The sequence below is a fragment of the Pipistrellus hanaki genome (assembly GCF_964339955.1).
Source record: "Pipistrellus hanaki genome assembly, chromosome: 9".
In the NCBI taxonomy this organism is placed as follows: domain Eukaryota; kingdom Metazoa; phylum Chordata; class Mammalia; order Chiroptera; family Vespertilionidae; genus Pipistrellus; species Pipistrellus hanaki.
The window spans coordinates 26,039,105-26,057,924 of NC_140511.1; the positions used below are offsets into that span (position 1 = coordinate 26,039,105).

The following is an 18,820-nucleotide window of genomic DNA, read 5'->3' on the forward strand; positions in this document are numbered from 1 at the left end:
CGGCCAAAGCAACAAAGGAGTTTATTGACTCGTCTGCCTGGGAAGATCCTGAAGAAGCTCAGAGCCAGAGGAAGAGCCATGGGATCCGGCCTCCAGGAGCCGAGCCCGGTGCTGTCTCTGACCGCCTTCGTTTCTGCTTCTGCTTCCACAGTGGCTTCCTGCTCTCTGCTGAGACCTGCTTTCCCCTTGTAGCGGGCCACTGAGCCACTTGAAGCTCTGGCCTGGGGAGTAGGTAACTCCATGCTACCCGGTGGAGATGGGGACATGCACGGGGCAGACAGCAGAGTCACGGCCACCCACTGCCCGCCACGTAACAGCCTGTCACTCTGAGAACATTGTTCGAGGACAATCTGTGCCAGATGCCATTCTAGACTCAGGTATAGAAGCCCACTCCTCTCCCTGGTATATCCCAGCTCTTCAGTGTGCTCACTCATGTCCCAGTGACATGGTCCCACTCTCATGAATGTGCTCACAGTGTCATAGCAGCAAATGAGACAGGTGCAGACCAGCCCCATCTCTTCTTCCATTGAAAGGGCAGAAAAACAAGCAATAAGGGCAAACGGGTAACCACTCAATGGCTGTTTGCAAATGAAAAAGTAAATCCAAGGGGGCATAGCCACACAGTAAAACAGCATTTGGCAACCAAAAAGGAAAAATGTGCTCCTATCACCTCATGGATGAACCTCAGAAATGTTACTCTAGATCCGTGGTCAACAAACCACGGCTTGCGAACCGCATGCGGCTCTTTGGCCCCTTGAGTGTGGCTCTTCCGCAAAATACCACGGCCTGGGTGAGTCTATGTTGAAGAAGTGGTGGCGTTAGAAGAAGTTTAAGTTTAAAAAATGTGGTTCTCGAAATTTTAGTCGTTGTAATGTTTTGTCTCTGTTGACTAATGAGTTTTCCAACCACTGGTCTAGAGGAGAAAAGCCAGTCAGATATTACGGGGTCCTGCGTGTTTGAAAGATCCCAGAGCACGCACATCTTTAGAGACAGAAAGCAGATGAGTGGTTTGTAGAGGTGGGAGTGTGAGTTTGGGGAGGATGAGCCCTGCTCCGCTGCTAATGGGGCATGCGGAAACTTCTAAAATTAGGTTATTGTGATGGTTGCACAACTCTGTAAATATACTGAAATCCATTAAATTGTGTACTTTAACTAAATGCATCTTAGGGAATGTAGAGTCTATCTCAATAAAGCTGTTTTTAGAAAGGACAAACAGAAGTGCTATGTAAAAAATGTAAATAGTGTGGTGACACGGGGAGTGACTTAATGGTTTCTCAAGAATAAACGAAGAACTCATAAAGTCCTCTCAGACACGAAAGCTACGGTCTGAGTGACAGGAAAGAGCCCGTCCAGGAGGTCGCTGAAGGAAGACCACTCCAGGCAGCAAGGACGGCTGATAGCCTAAGGCCCTAGTGCAGAAACAAGCTGAGACCCTGGTGGATGGGTGAGGCAGGTTGGGGTCAGACTACCTGACTTTGTATTCACAAGTGCAGAAGAAAGTCATTGGACGATTTAAGGGGAGTCATTTTTGTTTTTTTAATCATTCTGGCTGGTTGTAAAAATCAGCTACATTCTGGAGAATAGATTGTGGCTCTGGGAAGGTGTAGTAGTAAGTTTTCTTTGATTGGTTAAGGGCAAAGTATTGAAAAAGAAGAAAAAGTAAATTTTTTTTTGATTGAATCTCTGCCTTAAAGGAGCTAGCAGTATAGTGGAAGAAATGACACAGATGGACTCCCATAAGCCTCAGAGGAAGCAGAAAGTGTTCAGAGAGAGAGGTGTAGAAGGGGTTCTGGGGAGTCAGAGGCAGACACAGTGGCATCTTGTTGGGGAAGAAGTTTATCAGTCAGGATGGCATTTAGTTGGGCTGTGACTGTGATGAGTAGGAAAGGAAAGGGGGTGGCTTCCTGGAAGCCAAAATAGCATCTTTAAGGTGTGGTGGTGAGAAAGTACACGGAGTACTATGAGGAAGTGCGCCATCCAGATCATCTACAGAGTAGAAGACCAAGTAAGAAGTGATGAGAATACCTGAACTATATCATTTTCTATGTCAACTGCAATTAAAACATAAATTAAAAAATAAAAAATTAAGTGATGGGAGGCAATACTACTAATAAGAATTAACATTTATTAAGAGCTTACTATTAAGGTAATAACTATTATCATCATACCCTGTATCAGTCAAGGCACCCAAAAGTATGGTACACTCTATTTAGGACGATCCAAGGGGCGTTCCTTTTTAAAGGGCTATTTACAATGCTGTGGGCAGAGAGTAGGATTAGCAATAGGAAGAATGCAGGCTAACAACAATAGAGGGCTCATGAACTGAGGCCTAGGGATAAGGAAAGGGCAAAGTGGCCAGAATCTGGAAGGATAGAAAGTCATATAGAGGCCACCTCAAGATAAGCAATGACCTTTGGCTGAGGGATATAGTCACCCTGCAGAGACCTTGAAGAGGGAAAACTAGAAGATAACTATTCTGATTTTTACCTTCTGCCCTCCCTCTGATCTCCTGCCAGAACTCCCAACTGGATGAACAGACCCAGAATTCAAAGTGCAGAAGAGCCTTGATGATGTGGTCCATAGACATTGACCTTCAAGGTTGGAAAGTCAAAGACAAGAATGGAAAGGTAGGTAGTTAAGTACCTTGCCATAGGAGGTCTGAAATCACAAGTGAGAGGTATTTTTTTTAATATATATTTTATTGATTTTTACAGAGAGGAAGGGAGAGAGATAGAGAGTTAGAAACATCGATGAGAGAGAAACATCGATCTTCTGCCTCCTGCACACCCCCCACTGGGGATGTGCACAACCAAGGTACATATAGTGATGGCCTAATCAGTTAGCCACTTTGCTGACAGAAAGCAGAAATGACTTGAAGAGGAAGCAGCGTTAAAGGGACAGCTTATTATTTATTATTGTTGTTGTTGTTGTTTTGTGTTTTATTTTGAGTATGGAAGAGATTTGTGCATATTTGGGGGGGGAAAACAGCCAAGATAGGTGTGCTAGACATCAAAGAAATGAGTGATTCATGGAATAGTCTTCAAAAAGAAGGGGAGAGAAATCAAACAGAACTTGTCTCAGATCACAGAGGAGAAAGGGATTCTAAAGATACAAGGAAATTTGAGACAAAGAAGAGCAAAGTCGAGGAAGCATCCCATGAGCCTTTGTTTTCTCTGTGAAAGAGAAATCCTTTTGTTGGCTTCGGGAGCAGGACTGGAGGCTGAGTGTAATGGAGACGTTTGGAGCAAAATGCTGCTCCTGGTGTTTGAGAAACAGGTCCAGGTACTGCCCAACAGTAAGAGGCCAGCTAAGGCTAGCGTGGGTTTGGTGTGGCCTCCGTTAACATAACTGCAGAACATGCTTCAGTGCGGTTCAGCAGACTGGGAGCTAAGGCAGAATCTGGTGGTGATCACCGGGGGGTTGAGGGTGAAGGATCAAAAGGTGGTAAATGCACTCCGAGGTTCCCTGCAGCATTATTTACATTAGCTAAGATATGAAAGCAACCCAAGTGCCTATCAATAGATGAGCAGATAGACACTTACATAGATAAACAATCCAATCAAAAAACGGGCAAATAGACACTTTTCGAAAGAGGTCATACAGAAGGCCAAGAGACACATGAAAACATGCTCAAAGTCACTAATCATCCAGGAGATGCAAATCAAAACAACAATGAGGTATCATCTCACACCTGTCAGAATGGCTATCTTCAACAAATCAACAAACCACAAGTTCTGGCAAGGATGTGGAGAAAAAGGAACCCTCATGCGCTGCTGGTGAGAATGCAGACTGGTTAGCCACTGTGGAAAAACAGTACGGAGTTTCCTCAAAAAACTAAAAATGGAATTCCCATTCGACCCAATAATCCCACTTCTAGGAATATATCCCAAGAAATCAGAAACACCAATCAGCAAGGACATATGCACCCCTATGTTCATAGCAACACAATTTACAATAGCTAAGATTTGGTAACAGCCTAAGTGCCCATCAGCAGATGAATGGATTGAAAAACTGGAATGAAATATTATGCTGCTGTGGAAAAGAAGGATCTCTTTCCATTTGTAATAGCATGGATGGAACTGGAGAGCATTATACTTAGCGAAATAAGCCCATTGGAGAAAGATAAATATCACATGATGTCAATCATTTGTGGAATATAATGGAAAACATAAACTGATGAACAAAAATAGATCCAGAGACAGAGAAACACCCAATGGACTGTCAAACCTCAGAGAGAAGGCAGGGGAGGAGGTGGGGAGGAGGTAAAAGATTAACCAAAGGACTTATATGCATGCATATTAGCATAACCAATGGGCACAGACACTGGGGCAGTGGGGGTTTGTCCTGGGGGATGGGAGTGGCCAGGGAGGAATTGATAGAAGGAAAAAGAGACATATGTAATACTTTAAACAATAAAAAAAAGTCACAAAAGACAGGATTTTCTTAAAGAAAAAAACAACAACAACATAATAACTAGCTTCATGTTTTTTATTGGGTTTATAAGATATTTAGGTATTGTATGAAAAGTATGAATAATTCAAATGTTATTCACTTGTTTATTTAAAAAAATAAATCTATCCATGCCGGGGGGGGGGGGGGGGGGCGGGGAGTTCATACAGTATATAGAATGGAATAGTACTTGGCCTAAAAAAGAATGAAATCTTACCATGTGTGACAGTGTGGACGGACCTAGAGGACATTATGCTAAGTAAATAAGTCAGTCAGAGGAAGACAAATACCATATGATTTTACTTATATGTGGATTCTAGAGAATAATGTAAAACAGATTCATAGATATAAAGAACAGGCTGATGGTTGCCAGAGGGAAGGGGTTTTGGGGGCCTTGGGTGAATAAGGTGAAGGGATTGAGAAGTGTAGACAGGTAGTTACAAAATAGCCGTGGGGCTGTGGGATGCAACGTGGGAAATATGGTCAACAGTGTGGTGACTATGGTGGGGCTGGATGGGTGCTGAAGGTATGGGGGGAGCACTTTGTAAGGTGTGTGATTATCTACCACTGTGCTGTTCACTTGAAACTGATACAAAATAGTGTTTAACGTAAATTCTAATTTTAAAAAGTTAAATTTTTTTTTCTTTTTTTTTAATATCACAAGGTGAGCCCAGCAGGTGTGACTGGGTGATTGAGTGTCAACCTATGAACCAGGAAGTCACGTGGTCAGGGCACATGCCTAGGTTATAGGTTCAACTCGCAGTAGGGAGCATGCAGGAGGCAGCTAATGAATGATTCTCTTGCATCATTGATGTCTCTCTCTCCCTTCCTCTCTAGAATCAATAAAAATGTATTTTAAAAAGAAAAAGATCACAAGGTGATAGCAACATGCTGTGTTAAAAACACTTAGCCAGGTGTCAGCGTGGCAGATGAGGCTGATGAGACTGGAGAGCCTGGGGCACTGGTGACCAGGGAGCTAGGAGCACAGAGAAGGGAAAATGAAAGCTGACCCAAAGGAGGAAGCATCTGCCCTCAAACTCAAGAGTCCAAAGTCATGGTGAAGGGCAAGGTACCAATGTGCCAAGGAATGGCTCCAGCTCTGGGGGAAAAAACAACAACAACAGTTCAAAGCACAAAGGAATGAGGAAACATCTAGTGAGCTCCTGCTTACCACCCTGGAGAGGCCCTTCTCCTACTCCACAAAAGGCTGTTGCCATGGAGGCTTCTAATTTCTAGAGCTATTGGTCCCCACAAAACCCAATGGTAGGAAAGTAGATGTTAAAGTTCGCCCTGGCATGTGATGAAAAGTGGAAAGGAAATAATAAACAAACCCTATATGCAGTGTGATTCGAACTATGGAGAAATACTTCATAGGAAAAAAAATAAGAAAGAATTGGGGGAATGGGGGGGGGGGGGGGCGGGATCACCAAAGGCTAATGCTTCTGGTCCTGGAGGGAATGGATAATTTAATGATTTTCTTTCTTTTCTTTTTCTTCTTCTCCTTTTTAAAAACCCTTTTACAATTCTGTGTGAGAGGGATTGTTGTTCCAAGGAAAGCTCAGAGGGTTGGAGTCAGGCAGCACAGTTATAATTGCTAGCAGTTAGACCACCCACCAGGAGCGAGAGGCATTGTGCTCGGTGCTTTACATATATTACTTCTAATCCTTGTAGTTACCATCATCCCCGTTTCAGACGTGAAAATGAAACTCAGAGTGATAAGGAACTTTGCCCATTTGCATTATGTCTATTTTAACTCACAGCCACTTCGTTCTATCTCTGCCTCTTAGTAAAGGCTGACCTTGGGCAAAATATTTAACCTCTGGGAGGCTTAGTAGCTTCAATTTACTATCTGCTCAACATCTGTATTAGAGCCACCATGGCAGAGGGGATTAAATCGGCTCCCAGCAGTGGGCAGCAGGAAGATGGGCTTCCCAGAGAAAACGAAGAGCCTCATTCTCTGCCCCTGACTATGCTGTTTGGCTCAAGAACCAGGAGGGCCCAGTGTTGGCAAACATTCTCTTTACTAGAAATACAAAGGTTGTTAGTTTAGGGTTTTGTTTTCTTTTTGGTGATGATGTGGTAAGCCCAAGTATAAAAGGGCAGTGGTGGGGCAAGAAATTAGCTGTTTTCCCCACTCTGAAAGGACCTGTTTGTGCAGAGAGTCACCGGTAGCCGGGGTGTCCACAGGAGCTTCTGGGCAAGCGGAACCTGCTCTGGGGGTTCTGACCGGTTCCATATGCCCTGGGAATAAATCCCCTGTGGTGGCGGGGTGCACAGTGTCCTCCCACCAAGCTGTAACGCACCTGAGCCATTGCAGATGCCTGCCTCACAGAGCTGGACAGATACAAAGATCTCTAAAGCACCTGGTGGTGTCTATCGATGAATGAATGGATAAACAAAATGTGATATATCCTTACAGTGGAATATTATTCAGACTTTTTAAAAGAAAGAAAATTCTGTCCCATGCTACAACATAAATGAACCTCAAGGACACTATGCTAAGTGAAGTAGCCAGTCACAAAAAGACAAATGTTGTATAATTTCCTTTATCTGAGGTATCCGAAGTAATCAAATTCATCGAATGCAAAATGGTGTTAACCAGGGACTGGGGGAGTGGGAAAAGGGGAGTTGTTTAATGGGTATGGAACTCCAGTTTCGCAAAGGGGAAGAGAGAGAAAGAGAGAGAGAGAGAGAGAGAGAGAGAGAGAGAGAGAGAGAGAGAGAGAGAGAGAGAGAATTGGCTCACATGATTACAGAGTCTGAAAAATCCCATGAGCTGCCTTCTGTAAGGTCCAGACCCAGGAAAGCTGATGATTTAATTCCAGTTCCAGGGTAGGAGAAGACCAATGTCCCAGCTCAAGCATGTAGGCAGGAAGGACACAAATTCTCCTTTCTCTGTTTTTGGTTCTGTTCAGGGCCTCAACAGATCAGATGATGCCCATCCACATTGGGGAGAGCAGTCTATTACTGAACCCACCAACTCAAATGCTAATGCCATCCGGAAACACCCTCACAGACACACCCAGCAATAATGTTTATTCAGGACACCCCCACAGTCCGGTGAAGTTGACGTATAAAATTAACCATGACACAGGAGGAAAAGGTTCTGGAGATCTGTTTCACAACCATGTGAACATACTTAACACTACTGAACTATACATTTTAAAAATGGTTAAGATGGTTAAAAAAATGTTAACGGATACAATTTCCAATAAATCGTGTCAGCAGATCTTTACAAAAAGGAAGAAATTGCCTTGAATATGTAAAAAATAAATTTGTACCATTAAAAAGAGATGCCAAAGTAATAAAACCACTAAGAGCAGAAAGCAAAGGAAGAGGAATTGGGGAGAAAGTTGTTGAAGCAGCCAAAGTGCTGCCCACATCACCCAGGTGATGATAGAAAGAGGATGTGTGGGGGCAGGCGCCATGCCGACCCGTGAGTGAGAGTTCAGGCCTTTTTCAGAACAGTCAGCAGAGCAACCTTCTCCTCTTCCTGCCCCTGACTCCCTGAGTTCCAGCTGCCTGGTTGGTGTCCATACGAGGCACCTGCAGCTCGTCAAGTGCATGGAGTAACCGGCCCTACTAGAATGTCAGCCCACAACCATCCCCATTTGCCTAAACCAAATGAGTCTTGGTCTTGATTTTGTGCATCACTAAATGCCACCTGCTGCCTCAGAAACTTGAGTCTAGGACAACTCAACCTACACCCTGAGAGTCCAAATCAAGAGCCTTCATCAAGAAAATGACTACATACACCAGGGAAAAATTTTGCTGAGAAGATTGAAATAGGAAAGGTCATTAGCCAGGATACTCTTGACTGTAAATAACAGAAAGGCCTGAGTCAATCTAGTTAAAAGATAAGGAAATGTATTATTATGTAATAAGAAGTCAAGTCAACAGATAAATAGGCTCCAGGTGTGGTTAATCAGAAGCTCAACATTGACACCAAAGACCTAGCTTGCTTTGATTTTGACTCTGCCATCTGGTATTGGCTTCTTCCTCTTGCTGGTGGCAAGATGTCTCTACAGTTCCAGCCATCCTATTCAGAGAGAACATACCCAGAGGAAGAAGAGCAGCTGCCTCTTACGGTTTTCTCTTTCTCATCGCAGGAAACCCTCCCCATAAATCCTTGGCATACTTCCCCTCTGATCCCATTGGCCAGAAGTTGGGGCCACATGCTCATTGCTAAACCATTCATGGTGAGAATAGTTTTACTATAATTAGATGAGTTTAATTATTTGTAAGACCATAGTGTTCACTATATGATGTAAGTAGGTCGTAAAACAAACATAACTATTATATAAAAAACTTGCCTCAGTACTTTTTAGAGCATAACTATGATTGTCCCTCTGACCCACCATCTCAACTCAGCTACAATGCTCTAAATTCTCAGCATTAAAATCACTCATCTGTGAGAGAGGGAGGGAAAAGGATTTTGTGGTCACGTATGATTGGGAAATGTACACTTGACATCTCTGTTAAAGACTCATGGTTATCATTGGTACATTTATTAAAAGCTCTTAGGAGTCCTGCAGATTACTTAATCTACCATTTTCTATATTAATCTGGCCAGCTATGCTTTTCCTCGAAAGTGATTTAAAATCAGCACTATGAAATGAATGCTCCTCAAACTGCAAGAAATCTCAGTTAAGACATGGTCTTTCTTGGAAACAGGCCATATTTTATTTCTCCTTGTTTCTAAATCTCAGTTTGAAGAGCAATTCTTGCCCAGCCAGTGTGACACAGTGGTCAAGCATCAACCTATGAACCAGGGGTTCATGGCTTTATTCCCCCTTAAGGCATATGCCTATAAGGTTCTCCCTCTTCCCAACTGGTGGGCAGAGTTATGACATTACTGGCATCTGTCACAGAGACATCTCCAAGACATTGAGCCATCAATCAATGCGTGCCAAAGTGTCCTGGAGCCCACCCCTTCCTGTTCTGCCCTGGGTCCAACCCTCTCCTGTTCCTCCCCTTAAAAGGACCCCCAGACCAGCCACGTGCTGCTGATCCTCCATGTCCAGGAGGCAGTCCAGCTGGGTCCATCCCCCCTCCCCAACTCCTTCAATTCTGATTTCTCTGCCTCCGTAATGAGTCCCGCTCATTACTGGGGAATAAACTTTACTTTAAAATATCTTGGTGGTCAGTTTCCTGCAACCCAAACCTTACAATGCCCAGGTTGTTGACTTTATCCCCAGTGGGGATCATGCAGGAGGCAGCCAATCAATGATTCTCTCTCATCATTGATGTTTCTGTCTCTCTCTCTCTCTCTCTCTCTCTCTCTCTCTCTCTCTCTCTCTCTCGCTTCCTCTCTCTCTCTGAAACCAATAAAAATATATTAAAAACAAAACAAACAAAAAGAGCAGCTCTTCTTAGAAATACTGTTCCCAACCAGTAGGAAGGACTAAAGCACTGATCCCACTGTGTTGTTATTCAATTTTTCTCTTCCAAAAATCTGTGAGCTCTTTAAGGTAGGAACCATGTCTTGTTCATGGCTATATATCCAACACCCAGCATTGTGGTCAGCACAGAGAAGAAAGAGATTGAAAGTTTCTTAAAAGCATCTAATGGCCTACCTATAGTGTTGCCCAAAGGTGAGGGAACAAATGAGCATAAGGACAAGATAGACAGATACTGATTTCAGCATTTCTAATCCACTTGACCTCTCCAAGGTTGCTGGGGAGCTAACTTTTCTCAGAAACTCCAGTCAGCACAAAGGAAGCCTTTGTTAGCAGACCACACCCCTGCACCCAGAGCCCTCACAGGGAGTCTCAGACCTTCCAGGCCTGTCACTCCTGTTGGAGAACCAAGGCTGTCTCCAGATTGGTCCTTCAGGGTGGGGTGACCCTCATACTACCTCCACCAATAAAAGATAATATTCTCTGGGCAGAGTCTGTAAAGTGCCTGGAGCTATAGAAAGAAAGGCCTTTCCTAAATACAAGATAAAGGTTATAACTAGCATTTTTAAAAAAGAAAAAAAAAATAGGCCTCCAGCTGGCACACTCCAAATGTTTCAACTGTGGGGGCCCCAGGGTAGGGCTGAGTAGGGAAGTCACAATGATAAATTGTTTCCCCTCTCTAAAGGTACAGATAATACTGAACCTGTGGGAGCCAGATGATAAGCTGTGGAGAACTCTCTTGGTTGCCTATCTGAGACCATGGCTCCCCTCTCTTCTTCCTTAGAAGCAGGGAATGAGTTTGAGTTCAGGTATCCACCCCCTTTCACATGGGTATGTGCTTCAGGGGAAGCTGTCGACAATCCCAGCTACAGATGGTGACTCTGGTTTGTCTATAAGCCAACCCTGGTAGCCAACCACAGTAACCTGATTCCATTTGGCAAGGCTTTGTTTAGGAATGGGTATGTGACTCAGTTCTAACCAATTAAAGTAAGGGTGAAATCTGCTAGGAGTCATTTGGGAAAGTTTCCTAGTTGAGAGAGAGAGAGAAGAAATGAAAATTATTCTTCTTCCTCTTGTCAGTACTGGCCCAGGATTGATGGCCTGGACTGCAGCAGCTATTTTGTCACCAGTCTGAAGATGAAGTCAATCTCAATGTGGCATCGTAGATGAGAAAAGGGATCAAATATTCTAGGTCTTTGGTGATATTGTCAAGCCTGGGTTATATAACTAAAGCCCACTCCAGACTTATTTTGTGAACAAACTTTTTATCATTGCTTCACCTGAGGTTTTATATTTACTAGGTCAGGTGTTGAGCATTCTATGTTCAATAGGTGTTTTTTGTTTTTTTCTCCCTAGTGTTGGGCAGTGGACACCGCCAACCAGTATGAACTGAGGCCATGGCTCTAGAAGAAGCTGGTTGGGATTGTTATGTCACAGGTGAAATCCTCAGACCACAGACCCCTGAGGCCTGCACCGTGCCATGTAATACCTCCTCCTGCCCAGGAGACAAAGCTCATCTACCCTCCCTGCTTGAGAATAAACAAAGCCTCCACCCAATGTGCAAAAACAGCTCTGTCCTGCTCAACTGACTCGGGGAAGGAATGTGGTCAGAAAACCTTAAGCAAATGAGTTGGACCAGAGTACAGAGGCTGGTCCCAGCTCCAATGTGGGCAAGAATGATGCATTTAGACTTAAGTTACTGTTTATATTATTTTGGTTAATTCCAAGGGCAGCTCACTTATGTAAAATGTATAAAGTAGGTAAAGTTTAAGGGAGATGGACATGGCTCTCCACTGACCTCCTTATTTCTTATGGACTCTTGACTGAAAGTTGGTGTCTTGGCAATTAACCAGAAATCAGGCACCTGATCAGACCTGCATGGCCCTATGAATGCACTGCTGACATATCCCCAGTCATGGAAGCATCCAGAAACTACATGCACTCCAGGTAATCCAATAATTCTGTCACTCAGGAAGCCATACTTCCTGTCTTCATATCTGTGTAATGGGCCTTAGAATTCTTATGTGCCAGCACCCGGCCATCTTTCCTCTTCTGTGCCTGCCTTGTTAGAGAGATTTCCACTGATGTCTACTTGGGGGTTCTTGTGAGCCTGGTCATGGCCATCCACGACAGGCACATTGCTGTCTGCCTCTCACTCCAGTGCTCACTATCTGTGCAAATGGGCAGGCTATCTCATCTCACTAAGTTCTAGTATTTTCATTTTAGCTTCCCCACTAAAGCCTAGCCTCCACAATAGCAGGGGCTCTTTCTCTGTTTTATTCACTGATATATCCTAGGTCCCTAAAATAGTGCCCGCCATATTAGTCAATAAATATGGGACCAATGAAATAATCTCAAGGGTGGAAACAAAAGTGCTGCCGATCTCCTATGATAGTTCAAATATTAAATGAAATAGTGTGCAAAATGCCTGGCACACAGTAAGTGCTAAATTACTGTTGTTGCCATTATTATACTTTGTCTTTTCCCTATTACTGAAAGGTGACTTGTTCCCCCTGAATCAATAACTGGTCATTCAAGATCCATAAAAAAAATAATTTATTGACTGACTACTGTGTACCCACATGAAGGAACACACAGAAATAGGGTTTTAGAATTATTTTTTTATGATATTTTTAAATCTTATTTTCCAATTATAGTTGACATACAATATTATATTAGTTTCAAGTGTACAACACAGTTATTAGACATTCATATAACTCATGAAGTAATCACATTGATAAATCTAGTCCCCATCTGACATAATATCCTGTGGGTAGAGGCCAAGGATACTGCTATATTATTACAATATTATTGACTATATTCTCTATGCTATTTCTTATAGCCCCATGGCTATTTTTGTAACCATCAATTTATACTTTTAAACCACGCTCACATTTCTCACCCATCCCTCCAACCCCCCTCTCATTTGGCAGCCATCAATTTGTTCTCTGTATCTATGAATTTGTTTATGTTTAATTTGGTCATTTGTTTTGTTTTTTATATTCTACATATACTGGTAAGTGAAATCATATGGTATTTGTCTTTCTCTGCCTGACTTATTTCACTTAGCCTAATACCCTTTAAGTCCATCCATATTGTTGCAAATGGCAAAGTTTTGTACTTTTCTATGGTTGAGTAATATCCCATTTATATACATGTACCCTGTTTATCTGAAGAAATCCAATGACTAATTCAAAAAGATATATGCATCTCAATGTTCATCGTAGCATTATTTACAATAACCAAGATATAGAAGCAACCTGTGATGTGTCCACTGCTAGAGTTTATTAATTTTTTAATATATTTTATTGATTTTTTTATAGAGAGGAAGGGAGAGAGATAGAGATTTAGAAACATTGATGAGAGAAACATCCATCAGCTGCCTCCTGCACATACTGGGGATGTGCCCACAAACAAGGTACATGCCCTTGACCAGAATCAAACCTGGGACCCTTCAGTCCATAGGCCAACGCTCTATTTACTAAGCCAAATCAGTTAGGGCTAGGGTTTATTTTCCAAATCTCCTTATGTAGGTGAATGATATGCTTTTTATCCAATAATCTCCCTCTCATTCATCTGATTCCTCTCTGGTTCCTCCCAACACATCCTTATTGTTACCATTTTAAATGTCCCCCATTAGCATCTCTCATATCCTGTCCAATATTACCATTTCCCTCTCCTCAGAGCTCATGTTACCTCCCTCTTCTGCCCTCACTCTCTCCCTCTTCATCCCAATCCCTGTACTCCTGCCAGGTTCCTCCTCCTATCACCCACCTCTTCCCAAACCTCATGCTCTCCTCGTTACCTGCAAAATCAAGTCCAACTGATTAGCAATATGGTTAGCAAGTTTGTAACTTGGCTCTAAATTATTTTTCTAGCCTTTCTGCCCACTGTATCCCTCTCCTTACCATGCCATGGACACCATTACATGACATACCTGGGCAGAGTAATGCCTCCATATATTCGGCCAAAGGAACCCTTTTGCCTAAAGCATATTTTCCTCTAACCTCCAGCTGAGCCAGTGGTTCTCAACTGGAGGCCATTGTGCCCCCACGGGAGCACTTGGCAATGTCTAGAAACATCTTTGGTTATCACAACTGGGGTGGGGCATGCTACTAATATCCTGTGGGGAGAGGCCGAGGATACTGCTAAATATCCTACAATGCACAGGACAGTCCCCACAGCAAAGAACTAACTGTCCAGCACTCAATAGTGTTGTGGGTGAGAAATCCTGGTCATGTGACTGCCGTCCGTGCTTCAGGACCCACCCAAACGCCATGCAGCTTCTCTGTAAGAGTCTAAAATGGGAGTGTAGGGGCCTTCGCTCTAACTCATTACAGCTTTGGCAACCCCATCAGCGCAGTCTTGCCTTTCCAAAACCACAGGCCCATCCACTGGCTTTCAGAGAGTATCTTCTGGCCTTGAGGAACTATTCCAAACTCACTCACATCAAATCACAGCCAAATAACAACCACTACGGAAAAACAGTACGGAGGTTCCTCAAAAAATTAAAAATGGAACTACCTTATGATTCCACTTCTGTGTATTTATCTGAAGAAAATGAACACACTGACTCATGTTCATTACTGCATTATTTACAATAGCCAAGATATGGAAGCAGCCTAAGTGTCCATTTGTATAATAACATGCATGGACCTTGAGGGCATTATGCTATGTGAAATAAGTCAGAGAAAGACAAATAACATATGATCTCATTTATACATAGAATCTAAAAAAACAAAAACAAAAACAAAAACAAAAAACCAACCTCATAAATACAGAGAACAGATTGGTGGTTGCCAGTGGTAGGGGGTGGGAGTGAGTGAAATGGTGAAGGTCAGAAGGTACAAACTGTACATTGCACTGTGTGCCCAGCACCCAAAGCCAGATCATCTTCCGTCACCATATATGTGGCTCCCTTTACCCTTTACTACTTTCACTCCCTCTCCAATGGTAACCACCATGCTGTTATCTGGGCCTATGAGTTTCAGTTTTATATCCCACATATGAGTGAAACCATGTAGTGTTATGTCAATTATACATCAATTAAAAAAAAAAAAAAAGAACCCACAATATTTGTAACTGTCAAAATATTTTGTGAAACCAGCAGGATCCAGAAGAAATCCTGTTAAAAGGTGTGTTGTTGTTTTTTCTTTTAAGCTCTGGCCAGTGTGGCTCAGTTGGTTGAGCATCATATCATGCACCAAAAGGTCACCAGTTTGATTCCCAGTCAGGGACCTCCCCTCCCCCCAAAAATTGTGTGTGTTTTTAAATCACAGCCAGATAGGATAGTCTCTGATTGTCACAGGTCAAAATTCATTGTAACTCTAGTTTTGCTGCCCAAAGCCTTTATTTGCATGTGCTTGATTCTGCATCATGCTGGTGGTTAACCATTTTGTGTCTCCATGAGAAAGAAATTTCTCCGTCCCTCACCCTATGCACCAGGCACATTGCCTGGCTAGGATGGGTGTTCAGTGAATGTTCAGTGTCATTGAACAAGTCTGGACTATGTGGTCTATATCTAGCTTCCACAGAGAAGGTACTGACTGAATAGCTTTTGTCTATATCTTTTCCTTGTCTAAATCCAACTGTCAGCTATATCCTCTGGGAGATAGCCTGAGGAAGAATGAGTCATTTCTTGGGTGTTCTTTTTCATTTTCAAAAGGGGACTGTCGGACAACCCAGACCATTCAACTCCTGTGTCAGGTAAGTCCTCCTTCAGAGTTAACAGAGCTGCATGCCTGACTTACTACCTTTGCAGGACCAGATGGACAGGATACCTTTGTGAGAAACAGCCAAAATTGTACAGAGCAGAGTGTTTCTAAAAGAGCCACTCACATTGAAACTGAGGCACAGTCACAACCAATAATTTGCTGTAAATGCCAGCTGACAAATACCCCATGATGAAACCTGACGCCCCAATAATTTCCTCTCGACGCCACTGAACTGGACCGTCTTCAGTAAGACAATGTTAGACTTGGGGACAAATCCCTGAGCGTGCATTCAGCCCCAGCTGCCCTCCGGGTGGCTGGTACAATCTGCTTCTCTCTTTGGAGGTGTCATGTTGGCCTGGCAGCCCAGCATTCTTCTTTCTGCTCCTCCTGCTGCTGCAAGTCAGTAAGCACAATGCTCTCAGGAAGCCATTAAGAGACAATTTACTTGATAAAAATGGGCATTTCAGAGTACATGATGATTACTGATAAGCAAATTATAGCGTTCCCAGGTTAGTCACCAATTCCCTGCTGGCATGGGTCCACCCACCAGACTGGCTGGCCCTCTCAGCTTTGGGGACGTTAAGCTCTTTGTAACTGGGTTCCAAATGTGAATCCCCCATCCAAACCCAAACTATAGACCCCATAACCACAGCTCCTTGCTTGGCTGGGTTCCATTCCATCTACCCACAAACAACTCAATTCCTGGTGACTCACAGACAGACTGAGCATAACAAATAATTCTTCTTTAAAATATATATATTTTTATTGATTTCAGAGAGGAAGGGAAAGAGAGAGAAATATTGTAGAAACATCAATGATGAGAAAAAAAATCATTGGTTGGCTGCCTCCTGCATGCCCCCTACTGGGGATCGAACCCACAATCTGGCCATGTCCCCTGATCAAAATCGAACCCGGGACCCTTCAGTCCACAGGTCAATGCTCTATCCACTGAGCGAAACCAGCCAGGGCGGCAAATTATTCTTTAAGTCCTCTTTTGCCTTCCCTCTAGGCCAGTGGTTCTCAACCTTTCTTATGCCGCGACCCTTTAATACAGTTAGTTCCTCATGTTGTGGTGACCCCCAACCATAAAATTATTTTTGTTGCTACTTCATAACTGCAATTTTGCTACTGTTATGAATCGTAATGTAGATATGTGTTTTCCGATGGTCTTAGGCGACCCTGCTATCAGTTCTCAACCTGCTGTAGAGCCTAAGACCATCAGAAAACACAGATATTTATATTACTATTCATTAACAGTAGCAAAATTACAGTTATTAAGTAGCAATGAAAATAATTTTATGCTTGGGGGTCACCACAACATGAGGAACTAACTGTATTAAAGGGTCGCGGCATTAGAAAGGTTGAGAACCACTGCTCTAGGCCAAAAGAGCCTAACCTGTTTTAGGTTAAGAAAATTATGCCGTGTGCTATGATGTCATTTAGAGTCTCTTGCTTTCATTGGATACTCAAAGCTACTCTTTGCTCTAGGTTTCCTAGATCCTATCAGTTGCTTTGCTTTTTACCATTTACCGGTAATATGTCTCCACTCCTTGCTGTTAGTCAGCCTGTCTTCTCTCAAAACTTTTCTGTATCAGATCCACCGTACTCCTCCCACTTTGCCCTACCTTCTCCTAGTCCATTAATTGTCTGGTGACCCACTTCCAGTTCATTTCAAAATCATCATCCCCCAAACTCCATTCATGAAGTAACCTTTGTCTGCAGCAGAAAGGGACAAAATTCCTAAAAAACTGTGGTACATCTACACAATGGAATACTATGCTTCTGTAAAAAAGAAAGAACTCTTACCATTTGCAACAGCATAGATGGAACTGGAGAGCATTATGCTAAGTGAAATAAGCCAGTCAGAGAAAAATACATGTCACATGATCTCACTCATTTGTGGAATATAATGAACAACTTAAACTGACAAACAAAAATAGATCCAGAGACAGAGAAGCATTGAACAAACTGTCAAACTTCACAGGGAAGGCAGGGGAGGGGGAATAGGTAAGAGATCAACCAAAGGACTTGTATGCATGCATATAAGTATAGCCAATGGACACAGACACTAAGGGGGTGAGGGAATATGCTAGGGGGTGGGGGTGGCTGGGGAGAGGTCAATGGAAAAAAAAGGAGACATATTTAATACTTTTAACAATAAAGAATTTTCAAAAAGAAAGAGAAAGAATTGTACACAATTTCATTACACATAATTAGGACAGGAGACTGTTCTTTACAATCTTACATCTCTATAAAAAGTCAATTCTTAACTTTACATTAGTTTCCATTGTGGACCATTAATCCCTATAATTCAGGATAACAAAGGGATTTTTTTTCTAATTCCAGATTGGTTTTTCCATGCCCAGAAAGGTGGCATAGAAAGGACATTGGATTTAGGGCCAGAAGACTTGCATTCAAATGCAAGCTCTGCCACTTACTCGTTTGAATGACATTGCAAAGATTTTCAAACTCTCTAAAGCTCAGTTTACTCATCTGTAAAATGGGAATGATGGCACCTGCTTTGCACAGATACAGTGAGGTTTGGATGACCTGCCTGACCTGCAAGTACCCAGCCCTGTGCTCAGGCAGTAACAGCCTCATGGGTCTCCATGAGCAAACTGGAACAAGGAAAAACACTGGGTCTGAAGATTTCCCTTAGCCACATGGTAGCTGAGTAATCATGGGCAACTAAGTACCTCCACCTCTCAGGGATTTGATTTCTTCATCTATAAAATGAAGATAAACCCTCTCCTTCGCTTCCCTTCCATAAAACATTTTAATCTGAAATGGCTTTGTAAATTGAAATACATCGTAAAGTGAAAACTGTGCCTGTCCTTCTCAGGGAAGACTTAGCTGAGAAATTCAAAGCATATTCTTCCACCACCCAGCTCTCCCAGGGGCTGTATAATCCCCAGGAAAAGATCAAACAAGGAGTCCTTGGCTGGCTCCAGTCTCTGGGAAAGTAGGGCAGATTCTAGTAGCCCAGAGGGAACTGGGCCTGAAATTAAACCCGGAGGCACTCCCAGGATGAGGAGATGCCAGATCATCAACCTGCCTGCCATTGCCTGGCCTACGTGACATCTAAGCTCCTTAAAATCTCCTCGAGAAACTCAGCAAGAATAAGGATTATTCACACTATCATTTTTATCCAGCATTTGGGAGAAACCCGTGTGCTTACCATACAGTTTTTGTTTAATGCTGTGTTCAGCCTTAGTCCTTTCATGCGAGTGTTGAGTGTCAGTGCAGGTGGAGTTGATC

General features: G+C 42.9%; 1 long non-coding RNA gene across 2 annotated transcripts; it reads left to right on the top strand.

Moving 5' to 3' along the window:
* Positions 1 to 236: 236 nt before the first annotated feature.
* LOC311628408 lies at positions 237 to 14,611 on the top strand. Of its 2 annotated transcripts, none has more exons than XR_014796021.1 (3): positions 237 to 377; positions 2,517 to 2,627; positions 11,205 to 14,611. It is a non-coding gene; the product is annotated as an uncharacterized lncRNA (long non-coding RNA). The 2 variants fall into 2 exon arrangements; XR_014796022.1 differs by lacking the exon at positions 237 to 377 and adding an exon at positions 1,316 to 1,444.
* Positions 14,612 to 18,820: the final 4,209 nt, after the last annotated feature.